The sequence below is a fragment of the Pan paniscus genome, chromosome 11 (assembly GCF_029289425.2).
Source record: "Pan paniscus chromosome 11, NHGRI_mPanPan1-v2.0_pri, whole genome shotgun sequence".
Classification (NCBI taxonomy): domain Eukaryota; kingdom Metazoa; phylum Chordata; class Mammalia; order Primates; family Hominidae; genus Pan; species Pan paniscus.
Window position 1 is genome coordinate 86391618 of NC_073260.2, and position 26221 is coordinate 86417838.

A 26221-nucleotide genomic window follows, 5' to 3' on the forward strand; every position below is an offset into this window, starting at 1 on the left:
TCCTTGGCTTGGGGTTCCCTCCCATCTTGAAAGCCAGCAATGGCGGCGAGTCTTCCGCACATCACCTCGCTCTGACTCTCCTCTTTTACTTATAATGACCCTTGTGATTCCATTGGGTCCCCCTAGATACTCCAAGACCTTCTCCTTCTCAAGCCCAAAGGATTAGCAACCTTAATTCCATCTGCAGCCTTCATTCTCCTTTGCCGTGGAATGTAACATATTCACAGGTTCTGAGGTTTAGGATGTGGAGAGCTATTATTCTGCCTATCACAGAATAGGCAGAAAAATCATTTTGGGGCTTGGGGCATCTGAGGAAAATCAAGGCTTCACTTCTAGAAAAATGTCCATGAAAAATTGTGGCACATAATCTCAGGGGATTCACTGGCACCCATTCATGGGCCCCAGTTACGAACTCTTGAACTAAAAGGATAATGTGAGTCCTCCACCCTGTATGACATTTGTCATAGATTACTTGTGTACTCCCAAGTGTACATATGCACACGTGTGCATGAATATGCTTGTGCACTCACAAACACACACGTGTATACTGACTTATCCAGATACATGCACATGTATACACATGTACCCGCCACATCATTTTCCTACAGAAACAGCAAGACTTTCTTTGGCTTCTCTTTGTGTGAGAGGAAGCCAGGAAGGCACACGAAAAAAGTCTTCCCCTGCCTTTGCCTCTCCATCCAGCTCATTTCTCTCCTACCCCAAGGTCTGTGGGTCCGCAGCCCCTCTGGGCTTGTCCCTCTGCCTGACTGATCTTCATCACTGGCCCTGGTAGATCTGATGTGGTGAGTGCGGGCCAGCCCTGGCTGGCAGGTGCCCTGTTGCTTGTTTTGCTGCAGCATGTTCAGCTCGCAGAGCAGCTTAGGGTGCTACTCTGTGTTTGCATTTTCAGAGTCGTGTGCTTTTAGGGTTCCTGGCCCTCACACCTGTGAATTCAGAGCCAGAGATGCAGTCAACAGAGGCTAGTCACAAGGAAGACAAGAGGGTTAACTGCATCATGCACCTGCATGTACAAGAACACTCACTTCTAGGGCCACCATCCACCCCCCACGCCCCAACCCCCCAACTGCCACCTGTGCATCTCCAGGATGGCAGGTCCCAGAAAAGAGGAAGTCACAGGGAAAAGAGTGGCCTAGCTCCTATGCTCAGCAGGACAGACATATACTGTTATCCCCAAGCCCACCTCCCACAGATGCCCCCCTCTCACCCCCACCATGCCAGGCTCCTCTGAGAGCCCCACTTCTTCCCCAGCCTCTGGGATAAGCCATCAGTCACTCTTTACCCTGCTTGAGTCCTGCTGCTTGATCGAGTGGCAGACGCTCCAAGTCCCAAGGGTAGAGAGGTGAGAGAGAGGATCACTGTGGTCTGGCCTCAGGTGAAATACTGAAAAACTCTATCATGCTTCTGAACCTACAAAAGACAACTTCTTGCTGAAATATCTCCAGTAACTGATCATGTTAAGAGAGTATATCTCTCCTTCCCAGCCTTGAGCCATTCTCTCAAAAATCTGCTTTCTTTGATTATATTACCTTTGAAAGGGACGGGGTCTAAGAGAGGAGGGGAAACTAACTGAGCCACTCAGAGGGGGATCCCTGTGGTGGTGCAGGGTCTGGTGGGGCCTGCATCTTCCCAGAGAAAAATGTTGCTCTCTGATCTATGGGGAATGCAGTAAACCCTTCTGGCAGCTCTTCAGAGGACAACAGTCTACAACCAGTTGGTGACAATGACCCTCTACGCCTGCATGGAGGAGGAGCAAGGGGGCAGGTGGCATCTGGTCCCTCTCCCCTCCCCACCTCACTGCTCATGCCAGTTAGCTGTGACAACCACTGGGCCCAAGGACAATGGCATGTTCCTGGAGGCGTGGCTTGGGGAGCACTGAGGAGCCACGTAGGACTTCCCACGCTCACTCTCTTCATCCAGGCTATGGCAGCTCTGGCTGGAAGTGACATAAGAGAAATGGGGGTTCCCAGCTTGAGATGGAGGTGTGGCAGGGAAGATCTAGATGTGGGGAGAGGCTGGGAGAAGGTCACGGCCACAGAGAGAGTAGGAGGAGAAGGCAGTGTAGCAGAGACTACTCATAGCCAACCTGATCATGATTCCCCCTGCTTCCTGGTTTTCCAGGAGTTGACAATGTGCCCAGGCTGCACTGCAGCCAGCAGCAGCCAGAGGATACAGTTAAGGCCAAGGTGATGTAAGCAGAAGCCATTTGAGGGGAGTTTCCCTAGAGCCTTTTTAGCACTGTCTGTCCTTAGACTCTGCTCTGGGCCTCCTGCTTTAGAGGGCCTCACTCGAATGTCTCTCTCTCTCTCACACACACACACACACACACACATACACACACACACAGCTACGGTTTGAATGTGTCCCCCAAAGTTCATGTGTTGGAAGCTTAATCCCCAGTGCAGTAGTGTTGACAGGTGGGACCTTTAAGAGGTGATTAGGTCATGAGGACTCTGCCTTCCTGAATGGGCTAATGTCACAGTCTTGAGTTATCAGGAGTGGGTTCCTGATAAGGAAAGAGGTTAGGCACCCCATCCCCTTTCTCACACACTCTCGCATCATCCCTCCATGTTAGGATGCACCAAAAATGCCCTCACCAGAGGCAACCCCTCCATCTTGGACTCACTAAGCCTCCAGAACTGTAAGAAACAAATTCTTTTTCTTTATCAATTACCCAGTCTCAGGTATTGTTATAGAAACACAAAACAGACTAGGACAGCCACACACACACACACATAACTATTTCCTAACAAACATAAAGGTGGTCTCTATCATCTGGGATCAGGTCCTCAACACAGACACAGTGCAATCCATACCCCAAATATTCATTCTTATCAACACCATGCAAGCCCAGGGATACACACATTCACAACTCTTGCCCTCCCCTATGTCCTTGAAACACTCCGAGCCTGGAAATTTTGCATCTCTGTGCCTGAGGACATTGGAGGTGGATGCTGCTCAGAGAGCAGGAAGGATTTGAATGGCAGAAGAGCTTAGATAATGGAAAAACACAAGTTGCTTGTTAATTCCTTCCCAGCAGATATCATAGGTTTAATATTCCTACACAACAAATTAGCATTTCCCAGTTGTCCCAAACATCTATTTTCTTGCTTCTCCTCAAGTTCTAGCCCACTATTCTGAAGGTCCTTACCAATTACAGGGCATTCACAGCAATTGTATCTGGCAGCTGAAGAACATGTTGCCATATTCAACAACTCATATTGCTCTGAAATCTGCAATATGTAGGTATAAGCAGAATTGCATGAAGAATGATAGGAAGCCTTTCTGCCGGCAATCACATAGATATTGAATGGTAGAAGGTCAAGTTTTATTTTCATAGAAATGTTTAATAAGATTTATTTAAATTTGTTAGTTAAATAAAATTTAGCTTTATTTAAGTAATGTTAATATGCATGAATTAGAATTAGCATTTTACTTTTTAAAAATTTTTTAAATGTGAGATGGGTAACGTGCCAACGTCGTATCAAGGTTCACAAGGGTGACATCTCACACATGCACGTGAACACACAATCATGCTTGTGAACTATAAAAGAATCTTACCTTTTAATTTGTTAAATTATGACTTCTTTAGGAAAAAACTTCTCTAGATGTATACAAAAAATAATTTTAATTATTGAATTTCTATGTTCACTTCTTTTTCTTTTTTCTTTCTTTTTTTTTTTTTTTTTGAGATGAAGTCTCACTCTGTCGCCCAGGCTGAAGTGCAGTGGTGCAATCTCAGCTCACTGCAACCTCTGCCTCCCAGGTTCAAGCAGTTCTCCTACCTCAGCCTCCCGAGTAGCTGGGATTACAAGTGTATGCCACCACACCTGGCTAATTTTTGTATTTTTGGTAGAGATGGGGTTTCACCATGTTGGTCAGGCTGGTCTTGAACTCCTGACCTCAAGCAATCTACCTGCCTTGGCCTCCCAAAGTGCTAAGATTACAGGCATGAGCCACCATGCCCAGCCATCTACGTTCACTTTAACTGACACTTCTTAATGAAAATAGATTCAAATTTTGTATATTTTGACTATCATTACATTTTTTTTTCAATACTTTAGATCAGGGGTTGGCAACTTTTTCTTAAAGATGCAGAGAGTAAGTATTTTAGGTTTGTTGGCCATACAGTCACAGTCACAGCTACTCAGCTCCGCCACTGTAACATGAAGACAGCCACGGACAACATGTAAAAGATGGAGCATGATTGTGTTCCTATAAAATGTTTTAAACAAAAAACAGGTGGCTGGACTGCAGGATATGGTTGACCAATCCTTGCTTTAGACAAACAGTCCCCAACCTTTTTGGCACCAACAACAGGTTTCCTGAAAGACAATTTTTCCATAGACCATGGTTGTGGGGGAATCATTTCAGGATGAAACTGTTCCACCTCATCAGGCATTAGATTCTCATGCAACCTAGATCCCTCGCATGCCCTGTTCAGGATAAGATTCACACGCCTATGAGACTCTAATGCCTCAGCTGATCTGACGGGAGGTGGGGCTCATGCAGTAATGCTTGCTCACCTGCCGCTCACCTCCTGCTGTGCGCCCCAGTTCCTAACAGAGAGCTGGTCTGCACCTTGGGGGTTGGGGACCCCTGCTTTAGAGCATTACTGTCAATAGAAAACAAATTTGTGAAAATTTTGGTATTAACATAATTATTGAATTTTGCTCAGATGATAGAAAAATAATGTATGGAATAAATGACTTTTGAATTATGTATACCTTGGTTTTATTATAATACCTTGGTCTCATTCAGACTTTGCCAGCTCATCAACAGAATCCCAGATATATTCAGTCACAATTAAATTCAATTGTCTTTGGTGCTTCGTGACTTCCAATCATAGAAAAATTATAGCTCAATTCCACATTGAATTTGGGTGCAAGAGAAAAAAAATACAGCTTGACATGTTTTTGCCTTTGTCATTTTGAGGGTAGGAAGATAAATATATAAACAGATAGTAGCTGGACCTCCCTTTGTACTCTTTTTTTTTTTTTTTTTTTTTTTGAGACAGAGTCTCGTTCTGTCACCCAGGCTGGAGTGCAGTGGTGCGATTTTGGCTCACTGCAACCTCCACCTCCGGGGTTCAAGTGATTATCCTGCCTCAGCCTCCTGGGTTCAAGTGATTATCCTGCCTCAGCCTCCTGAGTAGCTAGGACTACAGGAATGTGTCACCATGCCCAGCTAATTTTTTATATTTTTGGTAGAGACGGGGTTTCACTATGTTGGCCAGGTTGGTCTCGATCTCCTGACCTTGTGATCCGCCTGCCTCAGCCTCCCAAAGTGCTGGGATTACAGGTGTGAGCCACCGTGCCTGGCCTTGTACTCTTATTGTGGGCCCTGCAAAAGGCAGGAGCAGCCTGAGCCCTTTAAGAGGGGACAGACTTGGCTGACTTTCCCTTTTGCCTTCTTCCTGCTGCCTCCTTCCCCTTCCCTGGGACATGGATGTAACTGTCGGATTTTGGCTGCCATCTTGTGACCATGAGGAAGAGGCCAAGTGAATGGCAGAAACTTAGGCTTGGCCACCCCCAAAACTGCACCAAACCCAATTCAGAAACCACCCACCCCCAGGCCCTTACCATTTGAGGAAAATGAATCACTATTTGATTAAGTCATTACCCAAAATTAGGGTTTTCTGTTACAAGCAGCCAAACACAAATTCCTAGACGTAAATTCCAACAAGGGTACGGGGTATGTGACTCTCATCCCACTGCTTTTCTGATGCATCTCTCCCAGCTCCCAACACACTGACACGTTCATTCATTCATTCATTCATCCAATAAGCATCCACAAGAGTCTATTCTGGTCCAAGGCATAGGATAGTGCTGTGCCTACCATGAGGAACTGGAAGAAATGTAGGGAGAGATTGCCATAAGGAGCTCACAGCCTCGTGACAGAGACAAGATGGAAACGGTCGTAGATCCTTGCTTTACCTACAGTGCTAATTAGGACACAGGTCCAGATGTGTCATCAGGAACCCAGGCTAACAGAGGCTTAAACAAAAGGGGAGATCATACACAAGAGAATACTCTTAATCCATAAAAAAAAAAAAAAAAAAAATCCTGTCATTTGCAACAACATGGATGTAACTGGAAGTTATTATGTTAAGTGAAATAAGCCAGGTACACAAAGACAAATATTGCATGCTCTCACTCATTTCTGGGAGCTAAAAAGTTGAACTTGTGGAGTTCAACTTTTTAGAGTAGAATGATGGTTACTAGAGGCTGGAAAGAGTGGAGAGGGGGATAAAGTGGGGTTGGTTAATGAGTACAGACATATAGTTATGTAGAAGAAATAAGTTCTCGTTTGATAGCACAATAGGATGACTATAGTAAACAGCAATTTATTGTATATTTCAAATCAGCTAAAAGATTTGAAATGTTTCCAATACAAAGAAATTATAAATGTTTGAGGTGATGAATATCTTAAAGACCGATTTGATCACTACACAGTGGATGCATGTTTCAAAATATCACATGTACCCCATAAATATGTACAATGAATACGTATCAGTAAAAAAGAGAAGTTAATTTCTCTCAAGTGTAAAAGTCTGGGCTGGTATAGCAGCTGTGGCTCTAAGGTTGTCAGGGGCCCAATTGTAACTACCCAGTGGGTTCACCTTGCCCGCTGCCTAGACAGAGCTGATTTATCTTTATCAAGTCGGGAACTGCAACAGAGAAAGAGTAATTCATGCAGAGCCAGCTGTGTGGGAGACCAGAGTTTTATTATTACTCAAATCAGTCTCCCGAGCATTCAGGGAGCAGAGTTTTTAAGGACAATTTGGTAGGCTGGAGGATGCCAGCGAGCCAGGAGTGTTGATTGGTCAGAGATGAAATCATAGGGAGTCAAAGCTGGCTTCTTGCACTGAGTCAGTTCCTGGGTGGGGGCCACAAGATCAAATAAGCCAGTTTATTGATCTGGGTGGTGCCCCCTGATCCATTAAGTGCAGCATTTGCAAAGTATCTCAAGCATTGATCTTAGGAGCAGTTTAGGGAGGGTCAGAATCTTGTAGCCTCCAGTTGCATGACTCCTAAACCATAATCTCTAATCTCGTGGCTAATGTTAGTCCTACAAAGGCAGTCTAGTCCCCAGGCAAGAAGGAGGTGTGCTTTGGGAAAGGGTTGTTTCAACTCCCTATGATTTCATCTCTGACCAATCAGCGCTCCTGGCTCCACTGGCTTCCCCCTACCCACCAAGTTATCCTTAAAAACTCTGCTCAGGGAGACTGATTTGAGTAATAATAAAACTCTGGTTTAATGCACAGCTGACTCTGCACGAATTCCTCTTTCTCTATTGCAATTCCCCTGTCTTGATGAGTCGAGTCTGTGTAGGCAGCAGGCAAGGTGAACCCCTTGGGCCGTTACAGGAATTGAGAACGCCAAACTTCAGTGGAAATTGAACGCTGGCCCATCTGCTAGGTTCACTGGCTAGCTCTGAATCTTGGTTCAGGAAACTGGCCTCACAACTCAGGATTCCAGTCCATGACCTTTCGGGTCTTCAGAAGGAGCTAAAACTGTGTGTTTATTGTTAAGCCTATGAATCATAAATTTTTGAACCAGAGTGAGTGTTATGATAGACATCTGAGTGAAGCTGTCCATTTTGATGTGGCTATTTTTATTCAAAGGACATGTTAACGTGGTACTTTAAACCCAGGTCATTTGGGGCTATATCAAAATGTATAAACTGTTTTCTGGGCAAGCCACCTTTAATCCTGCCCTCCTTCCCAGCTTCAATCCACTGCTTGCTCTACTCCCTCCTCGCTATTGTCATTCAACTGCAAAATTTATGGCCTTAGCAAAGCGCCCATAATAAATGGACCCTAGTAAAAGATCTGTAAATCCACCATTCCTCTCCCAAGGGAAATTTAATAAAAACGAACTCAGATAAAAACACTCATTAAGAATCGAAACAAAGATTGATAGTGTTTAATTTATAATTAATACATGTCTTTCTCGAGGATATTTGAAAATATTTTATTCTCATGATTTTTGACCAGTATCGAAGTGGTTCTACCAATTCTCATATTTTAATAATGCCTGTGGTGTCTCTTTTCTTTGTACAAAGAGATTATATTTGAGGTTTCTTTTGGGTTGGTCCTTGGACTGGCAAATTTCCAAATGGCTTTGACTGAGCCATTTGGAAAGCTAATTCTTAGCCATTACCTTTCATTTTCCTTTCACTAGCTGACCTAACATAGGTAGAAATAATGAGGTTTTGTGGGGTTTATTTTTGACAACTTTAGTGGCTTTAAATGTCTTCAGCCCAATTTTTAAATGGTTGCAGATTTTAAGGTGTATCATCTACTAACACATCAAATGGAACCTCTGGGTCTTTAGTTGTCACAAACAGAATCACTTGAGCTGCAAGGAAAAACTTAAACCACTTCTGTTTGGTGTTTTTAACTCTTCATTGGCTAATTTCTTTTTTATTTATTTATTTATTTATTTATTGTTGAGACAGAGTCTTGCTCTGTCGCCCAGGGCTGGAGTGCAATGGCACCATCTCAGCTCACTGCAACCTCCGCCTCCCGGACTCAAGTGATACTCAGCCTCCCAAGTAGCTGGGATTACAGGCATGTGCCACCATGCCCGGCTAATTTTTTTTTTTTTTTTTTTTTTTTAGACGGAGTTTCACTCTCGTTGCCCAGGCTGTAGTGCAATGGCACAATCTTGGCTCACTGCAACCTCCGCCTCCCAGGTTCAAGTGATTCTCCTGCCTCAGCCTCCCTAGTAGCTGGGATTACAGGCATGTGCCACCATGCCCGGCTAATTTTGTATTCTTAGTAGAGATGGGGTTTCTCCACGTTGGTCAGGCTGGTCTCTAACTCCTGACCTCAGGTGATCTGCCCACCTCGGCCTCCCAAAGTGCTGGGATTACAGGCATGAGCCACCGCACTCGGCTAATTTTTGTATTTTTTTTTAGTAGAGGAGGAGTTTTGCCATGTTGGCCAGACTGGTCTCCAATGTCTAACCTCAGGTAATCCACCCACCTCGGCCTCCCACAGTACTGGGATTATAGGCATAAGCCACTGCATCCAGCCTCCTTGGCTAATTTCTTTTACAGTTTCTTTCTTTTTTTTTTTTTTTACTAAATGGGGGAAAAAATAGTACTCAAGAAGACTGAATAGGTAGCATATAATCTATCCTGCTTCAAATCCATCACTGCAGTTGGCTCATTTTCTTCATCTGTAACAGGGAATAATAATGGTACATAATTCACAGGGTTTGAGCATTCAACTAAGATGCATAAAGTGCATAGCACAGTGCCTTGCACATAATAAATGGCCATTAAATGATAGCTATCTTTGTATTATTATTCTTTAGCACAAAATTAAATCCTAAATCTCTTACTCCCTCCAAAAGGGATTAAATTATGATTTAATTTTATGATTTAATTTGTGGGGACATGCTCTGAAACTGGCATAATGAAAATGGTGCCTTCACAGTGGAGAAAGTTGGAGAAGATTAAAATTAAATCAACAATAGTGTGATGGGTCGGCAGTGTGCACTTCCTGATAGAGCACATGGAGAGCACCCAGCATCATTTTTGTGTAATTCCTGCCAAACCTCATGTTGAAATTTGATCCCCAATGTTGGAGGTGGGTCCTAATGGGAGGTGTTTAGGTCATAGGGGTGGATCCTTCATGAATGGCTTGATGAAGTTCTTGCAACAGTGAGTTTTCACTCTACCAGTCCCTACCAGAACTGGTTGTTAAAGAGAGCCTGGCACCTCCCTCCCCTCTCTCTTGCTTCCTCTCTGGCCATGTGATCTCTGTACACTCAGGCTCCCCTTCTCCTTCTGCCATGAGGGGAAGCAGCTTGAGGCCCTTACCAGAAGCAGATAAGCTTCTTGTACAGCCTGCACCATGCTTCCTGTACAGCCTGTAGAACCATAAGCCAAATAAATCTTTCTTTATAAATTACCCAGCCTTGGGTATTCCTTTTAGCAACACAAACAAACAAGATAGTTTCTCTAAGGATAAGTCTATCAAAGCAGCATAAATAGCCATCCCAAACAGGTATGGCGTTTGTCCTATTGGTTTCTGTGTGGCACCCATGCTAAGGAAATAAAAATGTCTTGTGTGAACAGGTTTCCAAACTACTGCCAAAAATTTTCTTTTGACCTCTTGCTGTGACAAATTGCATTAATGCACTTGTTCATAAAGAGCCACCTTTACATTCCTGTAGTAAAGCTGACTTGGTCATAGTGTAGTATTCTTTTAATATACTACTGAATTGAATACTAATACTAAAATTTATATGGGATGTATGCCTCTATGTTCTTAAATGTGTAATCATTGTATTGAACAGTCTGAAGTCAGCAGGGCATAAACACAAAATGGTTTTGTGGGGTTTTTGGTCCAATTGCTTATCTTCAGACAAATTCTTCCAAATCTCTTCTTCCTGACCCATAATGACATTTGAACAAATCATATGGATTTGTGGTCACTTTCAATTAATAAAAAGTCCAGGCCAACCTATTACCAGTTTAAAACTTCAGTTACAGCATCAGCAGTACTGTGTCCAAGTGCAAGGATGTCAAGAATGTTTCCTTATCCAAAACTTCCAGGAAGAATTTAGAGCTCAGACAGAACCCCACAGAAGCTTCTTCACAAATGTGCAGAGGATGCAAATAAGTGTCTTTGCTTGCTCTCCGTGGTCAGCATGAGTTTATAGCAGGAATAAGGGCATTCAGAACACCTGGAAGCAATAGACGTCCTTTCGAAAGAACAAGATGATGGTGGCCTCAGGCAGAGAAGCCTGTCTGCTGAGTACAAAGACCATGTGCACCAGTCTAATAACAGTTAAGGGAAGACATTGGTCTCTAGTTTACCAACCACCTAAGGAGGAAGTGAGTGAAATTATCTGAAATGAACCATGCCAAGCCTGCATACAAAGCAAGATTCTTCATGAGCCTGGACTTGGAGGTCTCTATAGCTATTCCTCCACTCCATGGAGCTACACTCAGCCTGCTCACCCCCGTCAAGAGCAGTGTGAAAGGAATGAACTACTGATACACACTGCAACATGGATAATCCTTGAAAATATGATGTGCGGTAAAAGGAGCCAGTCACGAGTGACAATATACTGTATAATTCCATTCTTATAAAAGTCCAGAATGGGGACTCTAGAGAAACAGGAAGTAGATTTCTGCTTGCTTATGGCTGGGGGGCAGTGGTTGGAGGATAGAGGAGTAATAGCTAAAAGGTACAGGATTTCTTTCTTTTGAGATAATGAAAATATTCTAAAATTGACTATGATGATCGTTACACACACCTGTGAATGTACTAAAAAACCATTGAATTGTACATACTGTTAAATGGGTGGATTATATGGTTTGGACATGGTTTGTTTGGCCTCACTAAATCTCATGTTGAAACGTGATCCCCAGTGTTGGAGGTGGGGCCAAGAGGAAGGTGTTTGGCTTGGTGCCATTCTCACAGCAGTGAGTTCTCACTCTTAGTTCCCATGAAAACTGGTTGTTGAGAAGAGACTGGCCCCTCCTCCTCTTTCACTATATAAGTCTGCATGCTAGCTTCCCTTCCTCCCCTTCCGCCATGAGTGGAAGCAGCCTGAGTCCCTTGCCAGAAGCAGATGCTGGTGCCATACTTCCTATACAATCTGCAGAACCATATGCCAAATAAACCTCTTGCCTCTTTAAATTATCCAGCCTCAGGTATGTCTTTATAGCAACACAAATGGGCTAAGACATGTGTTATGCAAATTATATCTTAATAAAGCAATTTTTTTTAAAAAGAGAGACAGAGAAAGAGATGTGGAGATTCTGCCAACCAATGACAAAGTGTGCAAGAAAAACAACATGTTAAGGCCTGGTAGGCCCATGTCCTGCAGCTCTTTAGGTCTGAGATGTCTGAATTCAAAAGGACCATCCGATTCATGCGGCAGGCACAGCTGGTGAGGTATGAATCAATGGGTAATGAGGCAAGAGGCACATGCACATCCTCAGAGGCAAGAGGAAAGGGATGATGAATACTGGGGTACTCAGGCCTGTGAGCAACCCCCACCCAGGTCACAGAACTCCTCTTCCTGCCCTCTCCTCTCTGGGAAATACTTATTTGCTTCTGGCCTGGGGATAAGGAAGGGAGACAGGAAGGACTGACTTTCTACAAAAATTTTAAAACTGTATCTGCAGTTGACTCCCTGTGGGCAGCAAAAGGGACTTTTCTTAGAAAAAGACTCTTTGAAGTTGTGCTTTCCTCCAGATTTCTAACATTCAGAGCTTCTTTCCAGCTCTGGCTACTGTTGACAGGCCCCTAGCCAGAGCAGTTTCTCTGCACTGGGAGTGAGCACCAGAAACCACCAGCATTGGGATTTCATTTCTTTGCCCCTAGTTGGAATACAGACTTCTGAGGGACATGTGCTCCCTGTCCACCCTCACCTTCGCCCACTGGGAGGAGGCCTGCGTCCTACTTATGCATAAGCCCCATGAATGTCAACTGAAAGAGAAGAGCATTTAGCCAAGGGAGGAGGAAAGCCACTGCTGAGGTGCAGCGTGAGCAGGATGGTCAGTGATGTGTCAATGACCAACAGTGATCTGGAAGTTGTAGTCCTCCCTTGGGGGTGACTCGGATGGTCTTTGCGTATATTGTTCCATCTACAAGCGTTGAGAAAACAGCTCCTTCTGTGCCTGTCTCCCTTTTTCTATCACATTCAGCAGAGGGAGGGCCATTCAGGCCCCTATTGAGAGGCCAGGCTGGCTTTCAGGATGGGGGAAGATCCCCAGGGAAGGGTACAGTTACCCCTGAGGCTTCCACCAGCCTTTTGTTCTGCTCCCCCTCACCAAGTCCCCAGGAAGGACAGGTCCCCTTGGTCTCTCAGGTGTGAGCTACCAAGTCAAGTGCCTGCTTTATCCAGACAGGCAATGCCAGAGAAGAGCTGCTTCACCATCTCTGTCTCAACAGCAATGATGACAGGGATGGACTCTGACTCCAGGGGTGCCATCCCTAAAGAACGGGCAGCTACAGCAGCCACTTGGCCACAACAATGGAAGGGAGAGGTGGCCAAGGGTGGGAGAAAGCTTTTGCCATCTTGAGCCATGAGAGCAAAGGGGAAACAGATGGTTCATCCATGAATAACCAGGTCAAAGACTCCACAGCAGCAGACTCAGTGATCCCTACTCAGAAGCTAACAATTCTGTTCCAGCAGGTTCATGCTAGACTTGCCCAGGGTGAGCACATGCCCTGAAAACCCTGTAAACCCTGTAAAGAGAAGCATCAGATTTCATTATCTAGAAACCTCCATTACATTGTGACCAGGGAAGTCACACACACACACACACACGCATGTGCACGCACGCTGCTCCCCAAGATTGACATCATTTGGTTAGTTTAGTTAGACCCTACTTTGTCCAGAAATAAGTCAAGGAGCCTCCAAACACTAGCTATGTGGCTAAAAGCCTGTGCTCTGTTCTCAGGCCATGTCGTCTTGTCATGGCACAGAGCTGAGTTTGATGCCCAGTCCTGTCACACAGCAGCTGTGTAGACTTGATTCTGTGCTTCACCACACCGAGTCCCAAGCTCCCGCTCCCCTTTGTAGGATGGTTACAGAGATGGGAAACTATGTAAAGCAATTAGCAATAATGGGAGCTGTTTTTGTTTAATAAAATACTTCAGTCGCATTTCCCAATGCTGCTCCCGCAGCCCCCAGCTCGGCCCTGGGAGCAGTGAAGGGAGGGAGGGACTTTTTCTGCTGCTGAGAAAATCTCTTCCTTGTCCCCCTTCATTTTCAAGGCTCAAGCCCCTAGTGCCAGTGTCACTTTATGTAACTGGATAGCTCTTGGGAGTGAGGAGCACCCAGTGAAGTGAGGAGCACTCACTTTGGCTTAGTCCATTCTGTCTGTAGCTAATGGTTCCACTGATTGGCCCCTGTGGTAAGGGCAAGGTACTGGCTTTGTTTGGTGTAGTGTTTAGCTCTGCTCTGGAAGACAGTCCCATCTCCCTGCTGGCCCAGCAGCCATTCATGCCCGCCGTTCCCCTGGTTGTCTGGGGCACCCACTTGTCTGGCCTAGCCACCTGGGCACCCCCAGAGCCTCCGTTCTTCCTGCACTTCACCTGTTCCTTCACATAGAGTACGGGGGGCCCTTTCTGCACACCCTGAAGGCCTTAGCCATCTGGAAGGGCAGCCCCCACATCCAAGTCTTCCAGGCATAGTACTCCAAAGTCCTCACCCTCTCTCTCAGCACAGGCTGCCCAGCAGTCTCCAGCCCTCAGGAATCCTCAGGTGAAGCAGGCACTGTTCTCTATGTTCACAGCTGCTATGGGCTGAATTGTGCTGCCTTGAAATTCATCTGTTGAAGTCCTAACCCCCAGAATGTGACGGTATTTGGAGATGTGGTCTTTTAAGAGGTGATTAAGGTTGAGTGAGTTCACTGGGGTGGGCTCCAATTCAGCCTGACTGGTGTCCTCATAAGAAGAGATTAGGTCCCAAGAAGCATAGAGCAAAGACAGTGTGCACACAGAGGTAGAAGGCGGCCACCTACAAGCCACAGAGAGAGGCTCAGAAGAACCTAATCCTATTGTGACTTGGACCTTGGAATTATAACCTTCAGAACTGTAAGAAAATTAGAAAAAAGAAAATTCTATCCTTTAAGCCACCCAGTCTATGGCATGTGTCATGGCATCTCTAGGAAACCGATGGATACAGCAACCACCCCACACCTGCCCCAAACTCCTGGGGATGCCTGCCAGACTGCCCAAGGGATCTCCCTCCACACTGCCATCATCTCAGCCCCTCTTCTTGGGGTCAGGCTCCAGATTTCACAGCTCAACCAATACCCAACCAGCAAATAGGATCTAAGACTTCCTGCAGCCTCCCCAAGTCTCTAGGAAGGATCCTCTGTAGTCCTGGCTTGCCCAGTGGGGAGCACACCCTCCCCTCAGTCCCTGATCCAGATTTCTGTCAAGTACCTTCTCCCTCTCAGTCCTCTGTCTGGAGCTGGGGAGGTTGCTGGAATGAGGAGGAGGTGGAAGGAGCCTGTGCAGCCAGCTCCTAAGAAATCCGGATGTAGGTGCCTGGACCTCTGATGCTTTTGGGCTTTCTTTACAAGTGGCTGTGCTGGTTAATTTTATGTTACAACTTGGCTGGGCCGTGGTGCCCAGATATTTGGCAGAACATTATTCTAGATGTTTCTGTGAAGGTGTTTTTTGGATGAGATTAACATTTAAATCCATGGACTTTGAGTAAAGCGGGTTACCCTCTGTAATGGAGATGGGCTTCACCCAATCTGTCGAAGGCCTGAATAAAGATAATATAAAAGATAAAATAATAGACTGACCTCCCCTGAGCAAAAAGGAATTCTGTCAGCAAACTGCCTTCGCACTGGAACCACAACTCTTCCCTGAGTCTCAGCCTGCCAGCACACCTTGCAGATTTTGGACTTCCAAGCCTCTACGATCCATGAGCCAAGTCCTTGAAACAACTCTCTCCATATACATATACACATATCCTGTTTGTTCTGTTTCGCTGGAGAGCTCAAACTGGTCCAGTGGCTTTCTTTAGATCTACTGCTTTGGGTATCAATTACTCATTCTGAGGCAATTGGAAAATTCCCACTCACTTCCTGACACAAGTGAAATTGGATTATAGTTTTCTGGGATCTCATCCTCAGGTTTTTGGTGTAAAGTTATGCTATTTTCAAAAAATACGATCATACACATTTTGTACTTTTCCCAGAAAGTTATCTATTTCCTAAAGATTTAAAATAATCCACCCATAAAACCACTTCCTTTTCTGAATGCAACTCTTTAATAACTTTGTTGGTTTCTTCAGATCTATTACGATTTGGCTACATTTTGCCAATTTATTTGCCATTTATGTTTTCTTATATTATTCATTTTGACCATTTTTATACATTCCTTTCTCATTAAAAAATTTTATGTGTCTGTATGCACATTTCTTCTTTATTATTCTCTATGTTAAATTTTTGATTTTTCTTTTTTTATTAAACTTGTTGGAGCTCTTCCTCTCCCTCTTCCCTTCTATTCCTCCAAAAGCCAGTAGCTATGGCCAAGAAAGGTCAGTGTCTGCAGAGGTGAGGGAAAGCCTTGGTAACCAGAAGCAGGCTGTCAGAGCCCAGGTGGAGCACCAAGGGCATTGTGCAGGGGTGCTGCCAGGCACAGAGTGCAGAGCCTGAGCGTGGGGTGAGAATATTGGTTCAGGGGTGGAGGCGTGCAAACAACATGAGGCATCAGAGAATAAGAGGAAAACATTCAAGAGGGGATGCCCAGCGTAGGGTGTCAGAATCCGGCAGGATGAAGAAGGCTTCCAGGTGGGAAGGGCAGACTGGTGCTCAGGTGTGGTGAGGAGGGCATGTGCACAGGGAAGAAGGTGCAGTTGGAGGTTGATTACATAAAGGGAATTGATCAAATAAGTAAATAGGCAGTCAGCCCTCTGTATTCATGGGTTCTGCATCCATGGGTTCAACCAACTGGATCAAAAATATTCAGGGAAAAAAATTACAATAATTAAAAAATAACAAATTAAAAGACAATACAGTATAACAGGTATTTACATAGCATTTGCATTGTATTCAATATTATAAGTAAGCTAGAGATGATTGAAGGCATATGAGAAGATGTGCATAGGTTCTATGTAAATATTATACCATATTAGATAAGGAACTTCAACATCCGTGGGGGGTCCTGGAACCAATACCCCACAAATACTGCGGGATGACTGTATTAGGGATAATGTGAATGATATTTCTCACTTTCAGGGAAGGGAGTTATAACATGTAGAAAATAAGAGAACTAGAATGAATCCAGTGATATTGGACTAGAATTGGGGCTGTTGGTGTGAGCTCACTGATTTCAAAATATGGAGACAGATATAGAAATATAGATGTAAATGTATATATATATATATATATTAGGGGATATATGTATGCACACATCTTCAGAGGAAGAGCATAAAACTACAGTGGAGAATCCTGGCAAACAGCAGGCTTATCAACTTAATGTCCACTGAAAGGGCCTGGGGTAAGTGATACCCCAGTAGCAATGAGCACACCTAGTGTTCAGGTCTTGGCTTCTAAATAACATTCTCCATTAAAAGGAACAAGAGTTCCCTGGAGAAATGGCTGACTCCAGAGTTTAGATAGAGAAAGTGCAAGATATCCTGGAATATACTATCATTCTAGAAAGCAAGGTAGCTTAAAGAATGATAGAAACATGTCAAAATGAATCAGCTTAAAGGGGCTACCAAACACCAAATCAGAGGCAATTTGGGCACTAAGATAAATAGTGATAGTAACAAACCATAACTTATTGAATAGAACAGGAAATCATAAGACTATCTGACATAAATAAATAAACAAAAGTTTAATGAAGCATGGGATACACACTCTCAAAATATCTCTTCACGAAGTACTTATTAATTACATAGAGGAAAAGAGTAAAACTATAATGAACAACCCTGGCAGATACAAGGTTTGTTTATCAACTTAGGTTATCAACATGAACATTATGAACAATGGGATGAATCAGCATCCTGAGCCACCTGCAAGATTGCAATGAGAAGGTCACAGAAGCATCACTTCTGTGTTGTTCCTAGTTAAGACACATAACTTGAATCTAACTTTAAGGAAATGTCAGACAGGCCCAAATTAAAGGATATTAAACAAAATAAATGGGTCGTAATCTTCAGAAGTGTCAATGTCATGAGAGTCAAAGAAAGACGAAGGAAGTGTTCCAAAGTGAAGGAGTCTGTAGAGATAAGAAACTAATCACTAAAGGCAACACATCATTCTGAACTGATTCTTTTTGATGTAAAGAACATTATTGGGACATTTGGTATAAGGAACATTATTGGGACATTTGGCAAAATGCAAATAAAATCTGAGGATTAGATGGTAATAAACTATTGATGAAAATTTCCTGATTTCAGTGGGTATGGAGGATTAGTAGGGAGGGTCTGCTCCTCACAATCCCCTCAGTTCTACCCTGTGCTTCCTCTCTCTTGCTGGGGCAAAGAGAGGGAAGATGGAAAAGGGAAAATGTCTCTTACTTAATTAGGCAAGCTTGTTATTTTTTTCCTAATGATAATGATAATGAGGTGTGTATGTATGTGTATATGTGTTTTATATATTTTGATGCTATGTTACTTATTGCATAAAGATTTATAATTGTTATATATTCAAAATAACTGTACCCTTTATTGAAATAAAAGCTCTTTAAGGCCAGGGTATGGTGTCTCATGCCTGCAATCCCAGCACTTTGGGAGATAAAGGCAGAAAGATTGCTTGAGGCTAGGAGTTGGAGACCAGCCCGAGCAACAAAGCGAGAACCTCATCGCTTTAAAAAAATAAAAAAATAAATAAATAAATAATAAAACCTCTTTGTTGCATTGAATCTGTTTGGTTTTGAATCCTGCTTAGCCTGAAATTAATATTAGGGCTCCTGCTGTCTTTATGTTTGTATGTGCTTGATGTAACCTTGCCTGTCATTTACTTTCATATATATTTTTTACTGGGGGAAAACATACCATTTTAACCATTTTTAGGCCTACAATTCAGTGGCATTAATTACATTCACAGTGTTCTGCAACTATTACAACTATTTCAAAAACTTCATTCTCCCAAACAGAAGCTCTAACCATTAAGCAATAGCTCCTCATTTCCCCTCTCTCCAGCCTCTGGTCATTTCTAATCTACTTTCTGTCTGTGAATTTGCCTATTCTAGGCACCTCAGTATCCGTCCTTTTGTGTCTGACTTACTTCATTTCACTTAGCCTGTCTTCAAGGTTCATCTGTGTTTTAGCATGTATCACAACTTCATTCTTTTTCGTGGCTGAATAATATTCTCTAGTACATATATAACACATTTTGTTTACTCAGCAACCTGCTGATGAACACTTGGATCACTTCCACCTTTTGTCTACTGTGAATAATGCAGCAATGAACATTGATGTACGAGTATTTGTTTGAGTCCCTGCTTTCAATCGCTTTGGGTACACACCTAGGAGAGGAATTGCTGGATCCTATTTGCTTTTTGCATTACTGTTTTACTTTATTTTGAAAGCCTCTCTTATAGGAAGCATACAATTCGAGAATTTTTGTCATAAAATAAAGGAATATAGCCCATTTACACTCATTGTTGAAATAGATTATTATTATATCTATTACCCAAAAATTATTTTAATGCTTTCTTGCTTCTTCCAGTGCTTGCTGTTTGGTATGGTGACCACGTATTCTTGGCATTTTATCTTTTCCTCTGTGTGTGCGTGTGTATACATATTGCATATGTTATATAATTATATACTATTTATTGTAATTCATTTTATATTATGTGATTTATACATGGCACATTATCTGTCTAGAATTCTACAAATAGTTATTTTAACTTTTTCTTTTTTTTTTTTTTTTTTGAGATGGAGTCTCGCTCTGTTGCCCAGGCTGGAGTGCAGTGGCGCAATCTCGGCTCACTGCAAGCTCCGCCTCCTGGGTTCACGCCATTCTCCTGCCTTAGCCTCCCCAGTAGCTGGAACTACAGGTGCCCGCCACCACGCCTGGCTAATTTTTTGTACTTTTAGTAGAAATGGGGTTTCACCGTGTTAGCCAGGATGGTCTCAATCTCCTGACCTTGTGATCTACCCGCCTTGGCCTCCCAAAGTGCTGGGATTACAGGCGTGAACCACCACACCCGGCCAGTTATTTTAACTTTTCAAAAGTATTCTTTAACTCACAAATTTTTTCTAACAATTAATCAAGAGTACATCAATACTTCCCAAGTTCTCTTTGCTTCTTCTTGAGAATATTTCTAACTTTTCAAATTTTGAGCCACTTTTTAAATTCTTTAGACTTTTCTCTGTTTAGCAGGCATTTGCACCCTGTCATTTCATTTCATGGCTTCCCTATTCTTGATTCTTAAATGTGTTTCATCTCTTGACAATTTTAAATACTTCTCAGAGTTCCTTATTTAAAAAGGGCTCAGTGTGGCATATTTCTTAAACCCTTGCATATTTGAAGGTATCTTTCCTGAGACTTCAAACACTGTAAGTACCTTGGCTGGACATCAAATTACTGAATCACAATCTTTTTCTCTGTTCTTCTGAAAACTCTGTAGACGTTCTTTATCAAAATTGAGGGCACTAAGAGCTTGAAGCCAGTCTGATTTTCCTTCCTCAGTAGATTTCCTCTTTATTCTGTGTATATACTTGTAGGCTTTTAAAAATCCTGATTCTTCAAACATTTTTGCAGGGTGTCTAGCTAGAGGTCCATTTCCAGCCATTTTGTCCTGGGATATATCAATCTCTAGTGAGCTGCACACTCAGGGTGTGCATGCTGGTCCCTTATCTGTTGGATGATGGCTTCTCTCTGGTCTCACCCCTCAGGATCACCAAATGTCCGCTTGGTGCTTCTGTGCTCCCTGGTCTCCATATATATAAACTTTCCCCCTGCCTTTTTAATTTCTGTATCTTTTTCTCTGCATTTTTGACGAGATTTCTCGACCTTGACCTCTACAGCACTGATTTAATATTTTACGGTACCAATTCTGTTCTTTAATCTCACCCAGGGATTAGTGGTGGGTTCTCATTCTGTGATTACATTTTTAGTTTCTCTGACAGTGTTTCCTTTTCTTATCAATTCCCTTTTCATTTAATCTTTTTTTAAAAAAAATCCATTCTGTGGCTTTTTAAAGAATGCCTGCCCTTCTCTTTATGGCTTTCTACCTTTATTTCATAGGGGCTATGTCTTCTGACATGCAGAGTAGGATGTTGAGTAAGATTTTCCCTTTAGATCAAGAACTGTTGTTAGGAGGACCCAAAATGAGGATGAAGGGCTGGGTGCCCAAGTTCTAGTTAAAGGGATGCAGCCTATGTAGACCCTCTGACTTGATCCTGTAAAGCCACCTTCTTGGGGGCTTTGGGCCATTCTTGGGGTTCCTGGACAGACAGCTGGGCCTGCATTTCTGAGAACGCTCCTACAGAACCACGACAAAGCATCAATTCCCAGCTGTCTCCCTTCCCTTGAAGCTGACAAAGGCAGAGTTTCCAGAGCCCAGGAGGTTTCTTTTGCAGCAAAAAAGCTCCAGGGCTCGACAGAGTCAACACTGTTCCCTGAGGGGAACTCGGTTTTTCACCAGCTTCTAACCAGAGCCAAGTCCTCCTTCAGTTTTTTCCCAGACTTCCTCCTTGCCTCAGCCTGGGAACAAAAGCATTTCAACAAATCCACAGGATCATGCTACTTGGCAAATAACTCAGGCTCTCGTGCCCTGAGGGGGTCGTAGGTCTGTTGGGCACTGCCAGGGGAAGAGGAAAACTGAGCACCTTGGCAAATGCAACAGCTCCTATATTTAATTGTATTTAAATATGTCCCCTCAAGGAGTCTGCAGGCCCTCAGGGGTACAGGAAGTTATGAGCTACAACAATTTCTCCTAATTGCTGAACCAGACAACCCAAACAGAACCCTGGGTTTGAGATTCTCATACAGAAATCAGCTCATTTTAATTACTGGGTCAGCTAAGACTCCACCCTAGACCAGGGTCTCTCAAAGTGGCTTTCTCAAAGCACTATTTCTATAAAATGTTAATAGGTGTTTCTGAAAATAGGGTTCCAATTAAAATAAACTTGAGATATGCATAGTAAACAGAGTGGCAGGTTTCTTTCCTGCAGGACTTCTTGGCATCTGGCATGCTAATTGCCTATTATTCAGTCAATCATTGGGCATACACCGAGTATCTGCTGTGTGCCAAGCATTGTGGAAACAGAGATTCCCACATGGTCCACGTCTGCAAGCTTACAGCGAGTTTTATAATACCTTAGTACTCAGTACAGGCAACATCAGATGAAAACTTGTTAGAAATGCAGGCTCTCCAGCCTTGCCTCCACACTTACTGAATCAGAATCTGCATTGTAACACACTTCCTGCATGATTAAAGTATGAAAAGCCCTGGAATAATGCATTGCTAGGAGAGAAAAGGAAGGAAAAAAGAATGGCTGAACTGGGAAGCCGGGAACTTTGCTATGGAACCCAGGTAAAACCATGGGCAACCAAACTGGGGAGGGGCACATTGTCCTCACTTCAGCTTAGACAGTGAGGCTCAAGCCAGGAGGACTGAGAAGAATGCAGTTCCATTTTGGCATCAGTATTTGTTGAGGCAAGGTTCAACTTTGAGGAAAAGAATGTCAGAAATAAATTTTCAGTGCTGCAAAAGAAATAGCACTCGAACATAAATTTAATTTTCTCACCAAGGCAATTTTACTTCTAGAGAAGGGTGCGACTGATAGATGGAGCAATGGCAAGAGCACACCTGAACAAGGGAGGAGAAGGGGTTTTTATTCCTGATGCAGGTAGCCCCTACTGCTGTGTCGTTCCACTATTGGCTAGGGTTGGTCCGCACAGTTTAAGCTAATTCTGATTGGCTATTTTAAAGAGAGCAGGCATATGAGTCGGAGTGGCGGGGTGAGTAGTTTGGCAGGAGGGATGGTTACAGAACAGATGACTCAGGATGACTCAGGTCAGAGCAAGTGACCAGGGGTGAATCAGGACAGAGCAGGTTATACAGGCTAGTAGGAGGTCGTTTACTGAAACTAGGGGCAAGGAGACAAAGAGAACGAGGAAGTTAAACTTTAAAATGAAGAAAAAGAACAGGGGAGCTGTGTTAGATATAGTGAACTCCAAGTTTCTCTTCAAAGAATCAGTATGTCAGTATGGTCAGCTCTCTTATTCTTTGTTCTCCATTTTAAAGTTTAACTTCCTGGTTCTCTTCATTCTTTTGTCTCTAGTTTCAGTAAACAACTTTCCCACCAGTTCTAATCAGTAGTTCACATCTGTTCCCCTGGTCACCTGCTTTGACCTGAGTCACCCCTGGTCACCTGCTCCATCCTGACTCATCCTGAGTCACTTGTTCCGTCACCATCCTTTCCGCCAAACTACTCACCCCACCACTCCGACTCATACCCTTGCTCTCTTTAAAATAGCCAATCAGAAATTAGCTTAGACTGTGTGATCCAACCCTAGCCAATAGGGGAACAACACAGCAGTAGGGGCTAGCTGCGTCAGGAATAAAAACCCCTTCCCCTCCCTTGTTCAGGTGTGCTCTCTCCATTGCTCCATCTGCAAGTTGCACCCTTCTATAGAAGTAAAAATTGCCTTGCTGAGAAAATTAAATTTATGCTCAAGTGCTATTTCTTTTGTAGCATCAAAAATTTATTTATAACAGCTAAACATACTGATATATTGGTTCTTTGGAGAGGATCTCAGAACTCATTGTACTTAACAATTTACAGGCTAAAACCTTTGAAGAGGAATTTATTATATCCTATAAGAAAAACCCCAAATAATAGTCTCTTAAACAAGATAAAATGTTTACCCTTCTCTTACTTTCAAGAAGTCCAGCAGTTAGAAGTTCTGGGCTGGTATGACATACTACAGAATCAAGGACCCATGTTCTTTCTATCTCATTACCATACCATGCTTGGCTTCCACTTCCAAAATCAACTCATGGTCCGAGATGGCTGCCAAACCTCCAGCCATTACAGCTGCACTCCAGCAAGCAGAAAGTGAGGGAGAAGCCTGGTTTTTTGGGGGTTTTGTTTTTTTTCTTGTCAGAGTCTTGCTCTGTCACCAGGTTGGAGTGCAGTGGCGCAATCTTGGCTCACTGCAATCTCCACCTCCTGGGTTCAAGCAATTCTCCTGCCTCAGCCTTCCAAGTAGCTGGAACTACAGGTGCACACCATCATGCCCAGCTAATTTTTCTATTTTTAGTAGAGACTGGGTTTCTCCATGTTGGCCAAGATGGTCTTGATCTCTTGACCTCATGATCCTCCCACCTCAGCCTCCCAAAGTGCTGGGATTACAGGCATGAGCCACCACGCCCGGCCATCTTCCTGCTTTTAAAGGCACTTCCTTAACAATTATACACAATGTCTACTTATATCTCATTTGCTTCAACTTAATCACACAACCACAGCTAGCTGCAAGGGAGGCTAGGGAATGTCCTCTTTATTCCAGGTGGCTATACACCCAGTTAAAAATCAGAAGTCTGCTACTATAAGCCATAGCATCTCTCAGGATCATGTTTGGGAACACTAAGATATGTAACTGACAACCGAAATGAGTAACTGAGACAAAAGTCTCAATCACTGAGGTTTATTAAGCCAGCTTTAGGGTGCATCTAGGAGAAAACATGAGCCACAGACATATTTGTGACTGTTTTTCCAAAGAGGTTTTCAGGAGGTTTAGGAGTTATACATTTCCTTGAAGAGAGGGAAAGGCATGTAGGGTAGGCAGTAAGGTAAACAGTTACATTCTTGTGAGACTTCAGTTAGTGCCCAGTAAATCTACATTTTACATAAGATAAGGTGAATGTCTAAAGAAAAAAAGGAAGTAAAGGAAGAATCAATTATCCAGTCTCTGGGTAGGTAGAGGAAATGAGTCTTGACTTTGTTCTGCACCTGGGAAGATAAGCTTGTAATAGACACTATCAGTGTGGAGTTTTAGGAGCTAGACTTAGATTGTTGACCCAGAGTTACAATTGGCATGTCCTTGTTTATAGAGGCCAGCAAAGAATTTACTTATGAATGATCTGTGGGGGCAGCCCTTTGCAGATGCCTGAGGCCTTTTACCTTCCTCTAGGGATGCATAAATTTAGTAATAGTTACTCATTTGGAAGAGAGGGCTGCAAGGACTCAGCCTTCAGGCTTAAGCTTCCCTTTTGCATAAGAAGTCTCATCCCTGTGTCTGCTGCTAATGTCACCTGTGGCAAAGTTGAGTCCTTGTCTTAAGTTATATAAAGGAAAATGAAAAATCTCATGACAGGCCAGGCACAGTGGCTCATGCCTGTAATCCCAGCACTCTGGGAGGCTGTGGTTCGTGGATCACTTGAGGTCAAAAGTTTGAGACCAGCCTGGACAACATGATGAAATCCCGTCTCTACTAAAAATACAAAAATTAGCCAGGCATGGTGGCACACACCTGTAATCCCAGCTACTCGGGAAGCTGAGGCTTGAGAATCGCTTGACCTGGGAAGTGGAGGTTGTAGTGAGCCAAGATCATGCCACTGCACTCTAGCCTGGGCAACAGAGCGAGACTCCACATCAAAAAAAAAAAAAAAAAGAAGGAGAAGGAGAAGAAGGAGAAGGAGGAGAAGGAGAAGAAGAAGAAGAGGAAGAGAAAGAGGAAGAAGAAGAAGAAGTTGTTGTTGTTTGAAGGAGTCCTGAGGTTTTTTTTTTTTTTTTTTTTTTTTGAGACTGAGTCTTGCCCTGTCACCCAGGCTGGAGTACAGTGGCACGATCTCAGCTCACTGCAACCTGCGCCTCCTGGGTTCAAATGATTCTCATGCTTCAGCCTCCCGAGTAGCTGGGACTACAGGCGCCCGCCACCACACCTGGCTAATTTTTGTTTTTAGTAGATACAGGGTTTCACCATATTGGCCAGGTGGGTCTCGAACTCCTGAACTTGTGATCCGCCTGCCTCGGCCTCCCAAAGTGTTGGGATTACAGGCATGAGCCGCTGCACCTAGCCTGTCATGAGATTTTTTATTTTCCTTTATATAACTTTAGACAAGGACTCAACTTTGCCACAGATGACATTAGCAGCAAACACAGGGATGAGGCGCCTATTTCATGGGACCAAGGAGTACAGACATCAGCGGGTAGCCAGAGCTGGCAAACACAAGAAGACTGTGAGCATATGTGGGACCCTTTCATGGCACAACCTGGAGAGATTTTTGAGATGGCTGAAGATCTAGCAGATTTTAAGTTATTATTATTAATATAACCTCCTTTCTACCCACAGTGTGTGAGAACCAGGGAGTTCAAGGTTACACTTGTTTCCAGCATCAGAGGGAAAGAGACAGATGGCACGGTTCTGTCAGCTCTATTACTTTGGGAGTTGGATAGGGTCATCCCACTCAATGGTTCATCATTTCTCAACTTCCAAATAATGAGAATAACATTAAGTTCAAGGGGAGAATTTTCTGAATTTAAATTTTGTATTTATATATTTTCCTTAAAACACTAGTGCTTGCAACTGTTTGCCTACTTTTGAGCAAAGGTTTTTTTTTTTAGTGAACAAATGGCAAATGGCAAAATAAATATTAATGGGAAACAGAAACAGAGTAAAATTGCAACTTCAACAAGTCTGCAATGAACACCTGGTTGTTACTACATTTTGCACATGTAGAAGAGAGCCATGTTTCCTACAGGTAAAACTGTTTCTGACTCTCATTTGCAAGATGAAC

General features: G+C 43.4%; 1 long non-coding RNA gene and 1 other non-coding gene across 3 annotated transcripts in view; both read right to left on the reverse strand.

Moving 5' to 3' along the window:
* LOC117981687 (uncharacterized) overlaps positions 1 to 26221 on the reverse strand; it is a 124958-nt gene that overhangs the window by 73443 nt on the left and 25294 nt on the right. The gene's annotated exons all lie outside the window — the stretch shown is intronic.
* On the reverse strand, positions 3474 to 3574 carry LOC112440922 (small nucleolar RNA U13). Its single transcript, XR_003028910.1, has one exon. It is a non-coding gene; the product is annotated as a small nucleolar RNA U13 (small nucleolar RNA).